The 10509-nt window shown below is 51.2% G+C and overlaps 1 non-coding gene across 1 annotated transcript; it reads left to right on the top strand.

The window, feature by feature from the left end:
* The first annotated feature begins 8748 nt into the window (after positions 1–8748).
* Positions 8749–8822, top strand: Trnas-gga (transfer RNA serine (anticodon GGA)). Its single transcript has one exon. It is a non-coding gene; the product is annotated as a tRNA-Ser (tRNA).
* The last annotated feature ends 1687 nt before the right edge of the window (positions 8823–10509 follow it).

The following is a 10509-nucleotide window of genomic DNA, read 5'->3' as shown; positions in this document are numbered from 1 at the left end:
TGTGGGCACTACTTATGTGCATCTTTCTGCATCTTTCTCATCTGTGCATTATTATAATCATCATCATCCGTGTGTCATTGTCATCATTATCGTGTGTTTGCGCCATCTTCCGAGGACTTGAGCTGAATAAACGTCGCGTCAACCGAGACGTCATAATATATATATATATATATATATATATATATATATATTGAAGGAGTGGTTGCCTTTGGTTGCCGTATAAGTATAAGTATGGAGAGGTGGCACTTCAAGAAAACTTCATTTATTACGGCGACGTTTCGGTCAGAGCCTGACCTTTCTCAAGACGTCTTGAGAAAGGTCAGGCTCTGACCGAAACGTCGACGTAATACATGAAGTTTTCTTGAAGTGCCACCTCTCATACTTATATATATATATATATATATATATATATAGATAGAGAGTTAAGGAAATCAAGCACGTAGGAAAAATTGTTCAGTAATGGACTGACGTTTCGGCCGCGGGACCGGCCTTCGTCGGACTCCGACGAAGGCCAGTCCCGCGGCCGAAACGTCAGTCCTTTACTGAACAATTGTTCCAACGTGCTTGATTTTTTTGAACTTTTACTTCCGGGTCCTTGTTAGCACTTTATATGTTTTATATATATATATATATATATATATATATATATATATATATAAAGGAAAGAAGATGATTCTTAAGGGCTCGTTTTCTTTGTTAGACACAATATTAATGAGAACTAACAGACAATAACGCCAAGGAAAGTATAGGGGGTGTTATGTGTAGTATTTAGAATATAAATGTGAAGAAAGTAAAGTGGACGAAAAGATAACCTGCCGCCGGCAGGGACCGAACCTGCGACCTTCGAATAACGCGTCCGATGCTATATTCTAAATACTACACATAACACCCCCTATACTTTCCTTGGCGTTATTGTCTGTTAGTTCTCATTAATATATATACATATATATATATATATATATATATATATATATATATATATATATATATATATCCACGACCGTCACCTCACAATTGTTACGGACCACCACGCCTTATGCTGTCTTTCCACTCTGAAGAACTTGTCCGGACGCTTGGGTCGGTGGATTCTACGCCTGCAGGAATATGACTGACATAATTTACAAGTCTGGTAGAAAACATCAAGACGCCGACGCACTTTCTCGCTGCCCGCTTCCTACTACCCAGATCAGCGTTGGCGAGACCTCGGCCGTCACTTCTACCGCAGTTCCTACACTCGCCTCAATAGGCCATCTATTCTCGGACGACGATTCAACATTTCGCTCCCGCCAGCTGTCCGATCCATACTGCAGGCGTATTATGGACCAACTTTCGGGAGCTTCCCATCCACCTAACGCGCGACTTCGTCGTCAACTCGTGCAATTTCAGCTGGGAAATGCGTTCTCCACCGCCACATTTACCATCCTGACGGTCAACGTTGGGTTCCTGTGCTACCACGCGCTCTTCGACTACATGTGCTTAAAGCCTTCCACGATGGCTTGACTGCTGGCCATTTTGGTTTTCGAAAAACTCTGGACCGCATTCGATGTCGTTTTTACTGGCCTGGTCTTCCTACTAGCGTAGCGCGGTACGTCGGTTCCTGCTTCCCATGCCAGCGCCGTAAACTCCCGACATCTGCACCTGCCGGGCCTCTACAGCCAATTGCGTGCCCCACAATGCCATTCGAGGTTGTAGGTGTCGACCTTTACGGGCCTCTCCCGTCACATCTACTGGCAAAAGAGGGATAGTGACCGCCGTATACCACTTGACGCGCTACGCTGAGACAACCTCTGTGATTACTGGCTCGGCTGCGGAAGTTGCGGACTTCATTCTTCACGCCATAATACTGCGTCATGGGGCTCCTCGTATACTGCTTGGCGACCGTGGAAGGGTGTTCCTGTCACAAATGTTGAATGAAGTACTGCGCGCTTTCGGAACTACACACAAGACAGCTTCAATCTACCACCCTCAGACCAATGGTCTCACCGAGAGATTTCATCGTAGTCTTGCTGACATGATAGCTGTCTACATCCAACCAGACCACAAAAACTGCGATACCCTCCTACCATTCCTCATGTTCGCCTACAACACGGCCGTTCAGCGCACAGCCGGCTACTCACCGTTCTACCTCGTTTACGGACGTCCCCCTGCTACCTTTCTCGACGTTTCCCTATTCAAGAGCAAAGACTTCAAGAGTGAAGACTACATTTCTCGACTGGCGCATTCCCGCCATCATGCTCGCATCAACACAGAAGCGAGACAACAAGAGCGAAAGATCATTTACGACGCATTCCATCGCGTTGCATCTTTCCGACCTGGTGACGAGGTACTGCTTTTGACTCCTATTCGCACACCTGGTCTCTGTGACAAATTTCAACCACGCTTCATCGGGCCGTACATAGTTTTGGAAGAGACTTCGCCTGTTAATTATCGTGTTACACCACTCGTCATCCCAAGAGACCGCCGTCACCGCAGCACCGAGATTGTACACGTTGCTCACATGAAACCCTTCACGCGACGTTCCTCCTCACCTTGACTTGCAGCGGCCAGGATGTCCGCTTACACGTGGGGGACATTAGTGTGGGCACTAGTTATGTGCTGCACCACTCTTCTCACTAGTTATGTGCTGTTTCCTCATCTGTGCATTATCATAATCATCATCATCCGTTTGTCTCTCTGTCCGCATCGTCATCGTGTGTCATTGTCGCCATCATCGAGTGTGTGCGCGCTCTGCCCATTCGCTTCCGAGGACTTGCGCTGAATAAACGTCGCATCAACCAAGACGTCATAATACGTACATACATATGCATATATATATATATATATATATATATATATATATATATATATATATATATTGTACAGAAGCATTAGAACGCTGTAATGGGTCGTCCTCTTCGCCTCTTCTCGGAGAGCACGCCCCTCGTGCTCGTGAGTATCTGCGAGTCTGCGCTCCGTCGTGACTGTCATCGCTTATCGTCGCCGTCAATAAACGCCTTTACAAAGTGGTGGAGAGTGCTGTACCGTCACACCAACTTCGGTCTCCATCCGATGCCCCTGGAGCTTCGATCCCGTACCGTGCCATCTACCATGCCACAAGTCGCCGCTCAGCAAACGCCGCCTCCTGCTCCGACCGCTTGTCCCGGTGCCCCCGTATCCGCGGCCCTCCTGTCTTCACTGGCGCGGATGGCACCGACGTGGAGGACTGGCTCGCGATTTACGAACGGGTCAGTGTCCCTATTAAATGGGACGAAGCAGGCAAGGTGAGCAACTTGGTTTTCTACCTCGCGGGTGTGGCAGGCATGTGGTACAACAACCATGCATCCGATTTCCCGACGTGGTCCCATTTCAAGACCGCCATTGTCGACGTGTTTGGCCGCCCTGCCGTTCGTAAGCTGCAAGCCGAACAGCGTTTACGGGAACGAGCTCAGCAGACAGGTGAATCGTTCACGAGCTACATTGAAGACATCCTTTACTTGTGCAAGAAAGCCGACGCGAGCATTTCGGAGTCTGACCGAATCAGGAATGCTATGAAAGGCATCGACGACGATGCCTTCACCATGCTGCTGGCTAAAAACCCTCGCACAGTGGCACAGGTCATCACGCTGTGCGAAAGCTACGAGGAGCTGCGCCGGCAGCGCTTGATTACCCGTCGACCGCCATCACGCGATGCTGATCTCGCGGGCTTGTCGGCCATTTCTGACCACTCCACCTTGTTCGCCGAAATCAAGTCGTTCGTGCGTGAGGAAATTGCCCGCCAGGTCTCTCTACTGGCTTTCGCTCCACCGCAGCATGTTGACCAGCCGCCAACTACACTTCTGCCTCCCTTCCGCCGAGCGATTCAGTAAGAAATCGCGGAGGTCATTCCTGAATACCACCAGCCGCCTCCAGTGCCCGCGCCACTAAGCTACGCGCGAGCTGTAGCCAGACCGCCCCCAGCGATTCATTTGGCTGGCCCGCGAAGTTACGCCGAAGCCGTCGTCGGACCGCAAGCCTTCGACGCAGCTGTGCCACCTACATACGTCGACGTCGTTCCCAGGCCCCGAATGCTGCCCACAATGCACTCATATCAGCAGCCGCCTCGTCCATCCCGTTCTGCGACTTGGATGGGACCGGCGAACCGATGGCGCACTTCCGACAACCGCCCCATCTGCTTTGCGTGCGGTTGCACCGGTCACGTCGCACGCTACTGCAATAGCGTGCAGCCGCCTCTGGTCGCATCAACCCTTACCAGTCCATCAAGCCGCCCTTATTATGACCAAGCGCCGCCTATGTCACCGACGTCCCGCCCCGCACCATCTACCCGCCGTTCACCGTCTCCACGACGTCGCTCGCTGTCGCCGATGCGGCCACGTCCGGTCTCACGCGACCAGGAAAACTAGTCGTCATACTCCACGAGGCAATGGCTGCGACACTATCGAACTGCGAAAGACCTCAGCGAAGCCCATCGAACGTGACAGATGTTTTTGTGGACGGTGTTCGCGCGCATGTCCTTATCGATACTGGAGCCGCCGTATCCGTTATGGACGCCAAACTTAGCCGATTACTGCGAAAAGTGACGACGCCACTTTCCGGGCTCTTCCTCCGTACAGCCAGCGCCAAAAGTGTTTACCCTACAGCGGTGTGCACAGCCCGCGTCATTATTGAGGATGCTCTGTACGCCGTCGAAATCATTCCTACCTGCTCTCACGACGTAATCCTAAGATGGGATTTTCTATCTCGCCACGACGCCGTAATTCATTGCGCACCAGCAGAAACAGAGCTCTCACCATTCTCTGATTTAAAGCCGGCAGACAGTCCATCGACTGCGGGCAAGGTACTTGTCAAAGCCGACACAAAGGTGCCTGCAAACTCGTCAACGGCGGTGTCAGTCTACTGTGCCAGTCTCTCCGACACCGCTGCACTCCTCTCGCCATCTGACCGTGTTCGCACGAGGAAAGGCTTGCTGGTGCCTTTCGCGACCGTGCAATTCACTCAGGGCGGCACCTCTATTTTTGTTAACAATCCATCCCCGTACAGTGTCACGTTGGTGCGACGGGAGTGTCTCGGCATCGTGGAACCCCTCGAAGACGCACAAGTTATGGACGAACCATATGAAATGCACCGCCACAGTCCCAGTACACTCAGTGCTGTTTCCACGTCTAGTTCATTACCCACTGATGTATTTCGTTCCTCCATTGCTGATAACCTTACGCCGGTCCAGCGTTCCCAGCTTCTGGGCCTGTTGGAAGAATTTCACTCTTCTTTCGATGTCGCTCAAACTTCTCTCGGCCGCACGTCCGCCTTTACGCATCGCATCGACACCAGCGCCCAACCGCCACTGCGGGCTGCGGCAACGTCCATATCGCGTATCTCCAACAGAGCGTCGTGTAATTAAGGAGCAAGTCGAAGACATGCTTCGCCGCCATGTTATTCGACCCTCACACAGCCCGTGGGCGTCTCCTGTCGTTCTCGTTGTGAAGAAGGACGGCTCTGTGCGGTTCTGTGTGGACTACCGACGACTGAATAAGATCACGCGTAAGGACGTTTATCCCCTACCTCGAATAGACGACGCCATTGACAGTCTGCAAGGAGCAGAATTCTTTTCGTCGCTTGATTTGCGCTCCGGGTACTGGCAAGTCCCCATGGCTCATGACGCTCGACTGAAGACCGCCTTTGTCACGCCCGACGGCTTGTACGGATTCAACGTCATGCGGTTTGGGCTGTGTAATGCGCCCGCGACGTTTGAGCGCACGATGGATACCGTTCTGCGCAACTTGAAATGGCACACATGCTAGTGCTACCTCGACGACGTCGTCGTTTTCCCCCCGGACTTCTCCACGCATATTCAACGCCTGCGGCATGTTTTGACGCGTTTGAGCGACGGCGCGCTACAACTGAATCTAAACAAGTGCCGATTTGCAGCACGGCAGCTGACGATACTAGGCTACGTCGTGTCGAAAGGCGGAATTCTCCCCGATCTAGCCAAGCTTCGGGCCGTGATAGAGCTCCCCAAACCTACGTCCGTCAACTAACTGCGCAGTTTCGTAGGACTATGCTCCTACTTTCGGCGCTTCATCCGAAACTTCGCGACTATCATATCGCCGCTGACGAAGCTTCTTGGCAGCAACGGGCCCCTCGTGGTCGTCGGAGTGCGACGAGGCTTTCGCAAAGCTCCGTCGTTTGTTCACGTCTCCTCCCATACTACGCCACTACGACCCTACGGCCCCTAGAGAGGTACACACGGACGCCAGCGGTGTTGGCCTCGGCGCTGTCCTTGCGCAACGCAAACCTGGGTTCCACGGAATATGTCGTGGCATATGCAAGTCGTACGCTTACTAAAGCCGAGATAAACTACACCGTTACCGAGAAAGAATGCCTGGCAATCATCTGGGCCTTTACGAAGTTCAGACCTTATTTGTATGGTCGCCCATTTGATGTCGTCACCGACCATCATTCGCTGTGCTGGTTGTCTTCACTGAAGGATCCCTCAGGCCGTCTCGCCCGGTGGGCACTTCGCCTGCAAGACTACGACATCCGCGTGCTCTACCGCAATGGACGCCAGCATGCTGATGCCGACGCCCTGTCGTGCTCTCCCTTGCATAACGACAATGCCCACAGCTCGGCGTCGCACTTTGCCGTATGTGCCATCGACATTCACACCATCGCTAACGAACAGCGCAAAGATCAATGGATTGCCTCACTGGTAGACTTGCTGACTGACCCATCGGCCACACCATCCACTCGCGCGTTGCGTCGTCAAGCCCACCATTTCGCCGTTTGCGACAACCTCCTTCACCGACGCAATTACAACGCCGACGGCCGCCAACGGCTACTAGTAATACCCCGCAGTCTGCGTTCTCACACACGTGAATCGTTCCACGCTGATCCGCCGTGTGCGCACGCTGGGATATCGAAAACATACCACCGCATTCGCCAAACGGTACTTTTAGTGAGGGATGTACCGCTACGTGCAGAAGTTCGTTCGCTCCTGCATCGATTGTCAGCGCCGCAAAACTTCAACGCAGCTGTCGCCGGCAGGTCCGCAACCTCTACCATACCCTGACCGACCGTTTGGGCGCGTTGGCATCGATCTGTATGGGCCACTTCCTCTGACGTCCGCTGGTAACCGCTGGGCCATCGTCGCTGTAGACCACCTTACGCGATACGGCGAAACTTGCGCCCTCCCAGCGGCTACAGAGCGCGATGTAGCCTCCTTCCTGCTCCACCGGTTCATGCTGCGCCACGGTCCACCCCAGGAGCTGCTCAGCGATCGAGGCCGTGTCTTCCTGTCGGAAGTCGTCGAAGCCATCCTCAAAGAGTGCAACGTTGTTCACCGCAAAAATACTGCTTACCACCCGCAGGCGAATGGGCTCACCGAACGCTTTACCCGCACGCTCGGTGACATGCTCTCGATGTATGTCGCCGCCGATCACAGAAATTGGGATGCTATTCTGCCATTCGTCACCTACGCGTACAATACCGCCCCTCAAAGCACCACTGGTTCCTCACCATTTTTCTTATTGTATGGCAGGCACCCGTCGCACACAATCGACACAATCCTTCCATATAAGTCGGATCCATCTGAGTGTGCGCCTATTTCTGACAAAGCCAGGCTTGCTGAAGAGTGTCGCGAGCTTGCCAAGACTTTTACGATGCATGAACAAGAGCTGCAGAAGAGCATTCGTGATGGCACCACCACTTCTGAGCCCATGTTCCTCCCTGGAGCGCTCGTATGGCTATCGGTCCCTACCACTGCAACTGGCCTCTCTTCCAAACTACTGCCCCTACCGTGTCGAAGGCCCTTACCGTGTCGTTGAACGTACATCCCTGGTCAACTACCTGATTGAACCCAATGAACCATTTTCGGACATGCGCCGTCGAGGGCGCGACGTTGTCAACGTGGCGCGCCTCAAGCCCTACCATGACCCGCTCATAGTGACCAGCAGTTAGGTCGCCAGGCGGCTCCATTTTCGTACCCGGGGTAGTTGCAGAGAAGCAGTAGAACGCTGTAATGGGTCGTCCTCTCGAGCGCCTTCTAGTGGGTCGTCCTCTTCGCCTCTTCTCGGAGAGCACGGCCCTCGTGCTCGTGCTCGTGAGTGTCTGCGAGTCTGCGCTTTGTCGTGACTGTCGTCGCCGTCAATCCCGCCGTCAATAAACGCCTTTTGCCATATATATATATATATATATATATATATATATATATATATATATATATATATTATATATATATATATCCTTGCTAACGAGTTCAGTTGATGTTTGCGCCTGTCCGTGTCTTTCTCGCCATTCGTCAAAAAATATTTGCGCAAGTAGTAGTAAACTTCGGGGGACCCTTCCTAACACTATCACCGTGCACCTAGGATGCCATATCTGGCGCGTAGCATCTTGTATCCAAGCTCTGGGCAAGGCCGGCGGAAAGGAAACAGCTTCGCAGTGCACGTAGAAAAGTGTGCGTCATTCGAACTTCACTACGCACGGACACACTCACGCTTTATATATATATTATATATATATATATATATATATATATATTATATATATGTGTGTGTGTGTGTGCGTGTGTGTGTGTGTGTGTGTGTGTGTATTTGCAACCGGTATAGGCCAGGCAAGAAGGAGAGGAGGAAGAAGACGTGAGTTGGTGTAGTCTTCCGAAGAAGGTCATTGCTTTGGCAGCTTCCGCAGAACTAATTCCGCAGAGCTAATTTGCAATATGTGTCCAGTTGCTTCGAGTTGTCGATGAATTCGCCCTCGCGCTGCCAATTGCTAGCTTCCTGGTTAGCTCAATTGGTAGAGCGACCGCCCCGGAAAGGCGTTGGTCCCGGGTTCGATCCCCGGACCAGGACGAATTTTTCGGCAACTAAGAGGCTTTATCTTCTGAGAAATCCGTATGGATTTCCTTGTGGCTTCGTGCTACAATCGAGTGACTGTCTATTTTCCCTTTCTTAAACCTTCCGCCACCTTGCGGGAATCCGCAGAACTGATTTGCAACTGTATATCTTTTGTATTATTGTTCTTGTTGTTGTTTCCATATAGGCGTTTTTTTCTTTTTTTCTCTTCTTTAAATCTTGCGAGTTTATATGTAAAGGCTAAACATTTCAATTCAACTTTTTGCTTCACTAAGTGAATTAGTTTCCTAAGCAAGGCACCATCCGCTTCATGGCCTATCCCCCGCAGTGGGTTGAGCCAGAGTACTGAGGAACGAACCAACCAACCAACAAAGCCATCATTACCCTACCATCAACCTCTCCTGTAAAACCATACTTCAACCTTAACCGTAACAGTTTACTGGTCGCAGTGCTGGATAGTACGACCAAGACGATGGAGCCGCTACCGCTTGGATGTAAGCCGAAGCCCACGCCTCGTTCGACTGCCTCCAACACTACCGGAGATCCCGATGTCCAACAACGGCGACCCACAGTCATCTTCGACTCCTCCGTCACGGACAACCGGTGCCTGGATGCGTCAGATGTAGCCACGGCCTTTGTCAAGAAAACCCGGCCAGAATGTGGAGGAATGACTCACCCACTACAAGCGTAGCTGCAATCCCACGGCTCAACTAGAGTATGTCTCTCTCTTCCTCACAGACACTCCGCTGTTGTGGTACGAAAACCGCGAAGAATGACTAACGACGTGAGATTCCTTCGCTTCTGAAATCATAGAGTGCTTTGGAGATTCTAACACGAAAACGAAGCGAACAGAGCAGACATTGCTTCAGCGTGCTCAAATGCTAGATAAGGCTTGTACTACGTATATAGAGGTGATCCTCAAGTTGTGCAAGTCGGTGAGTCATCAAATGTTCGAAGTGGACAAAGTTGGTTCCGAAGGGGACAAAGTTGGGCACCTTCTGAGAGGCGTTGCCGAGGATGTGTACAACTACTTCATCGGCAAGGACAGTCTCGCTTTGGTCGCTGACGTCAGCAAGCATTGCCGCACATTTGAGTCCTTGAAGCTACGCCGTATCACGCAAAATTTCGGCCGGTTAGCTAACGTGGCAATGGTTGCAAGCGTCGAAGACAGCTACAGTTTCCAGTTTGAACTTACGGCAACAGTGCGGCAAATTTTCCGCAAAGAACTCGAACGACACAACAAATCAGTGAACGCCGAACAGCTCGGTTGCGATTATAGCGCCCACAACCGATCTCATGAACCTGCATCCGCTGTGTCCTCGCTGTCGTCCATGTCCGCCGTTGCAGACTGTCGAGTCGGTGAGCAGCGACAGCACCGAAGTTTCTTTCCCGATGACATGACGCACGCCCAACGCGCTCGTAGGGATACGACCACGAAATGGCTCATACCCGTTGCAACATATATATATATATATATATATATATATATATATATATATATATATATATATATATATATATATATATATATATATATATATATATATTCAGCAGTAATGACAACACGCATGTGCCCATGCCTGAAGTTCCCTCTAAGTGATTACTCTTTCAACGGCGTCAAGTGGCGTTGCGGCAACAAAGCTATTGTGTCATCGGCTAATATTCCCGATAAAATTACCTATGC

This window comes from Rhipicephalus sanguineus, chromosome 5 (genome assembly GCF_013339695.2).
Source record: "Rhipicephalus sanguineus isolate Rsan-2018 chromosome 5, BIME_Rsan_1.4, whole genome shotgun sequence".
NCBI lineage: Eukaryota > Metazoa > Arthropoda > Arachnida > Ixodida > Ixodidae > Rhipicephalus > Rhipicephalus sanguineus.
Note: the sequence above shows the minus strand (reverse complement) of the source record. Positions and strands in the feature narration are given on the sequence as shown.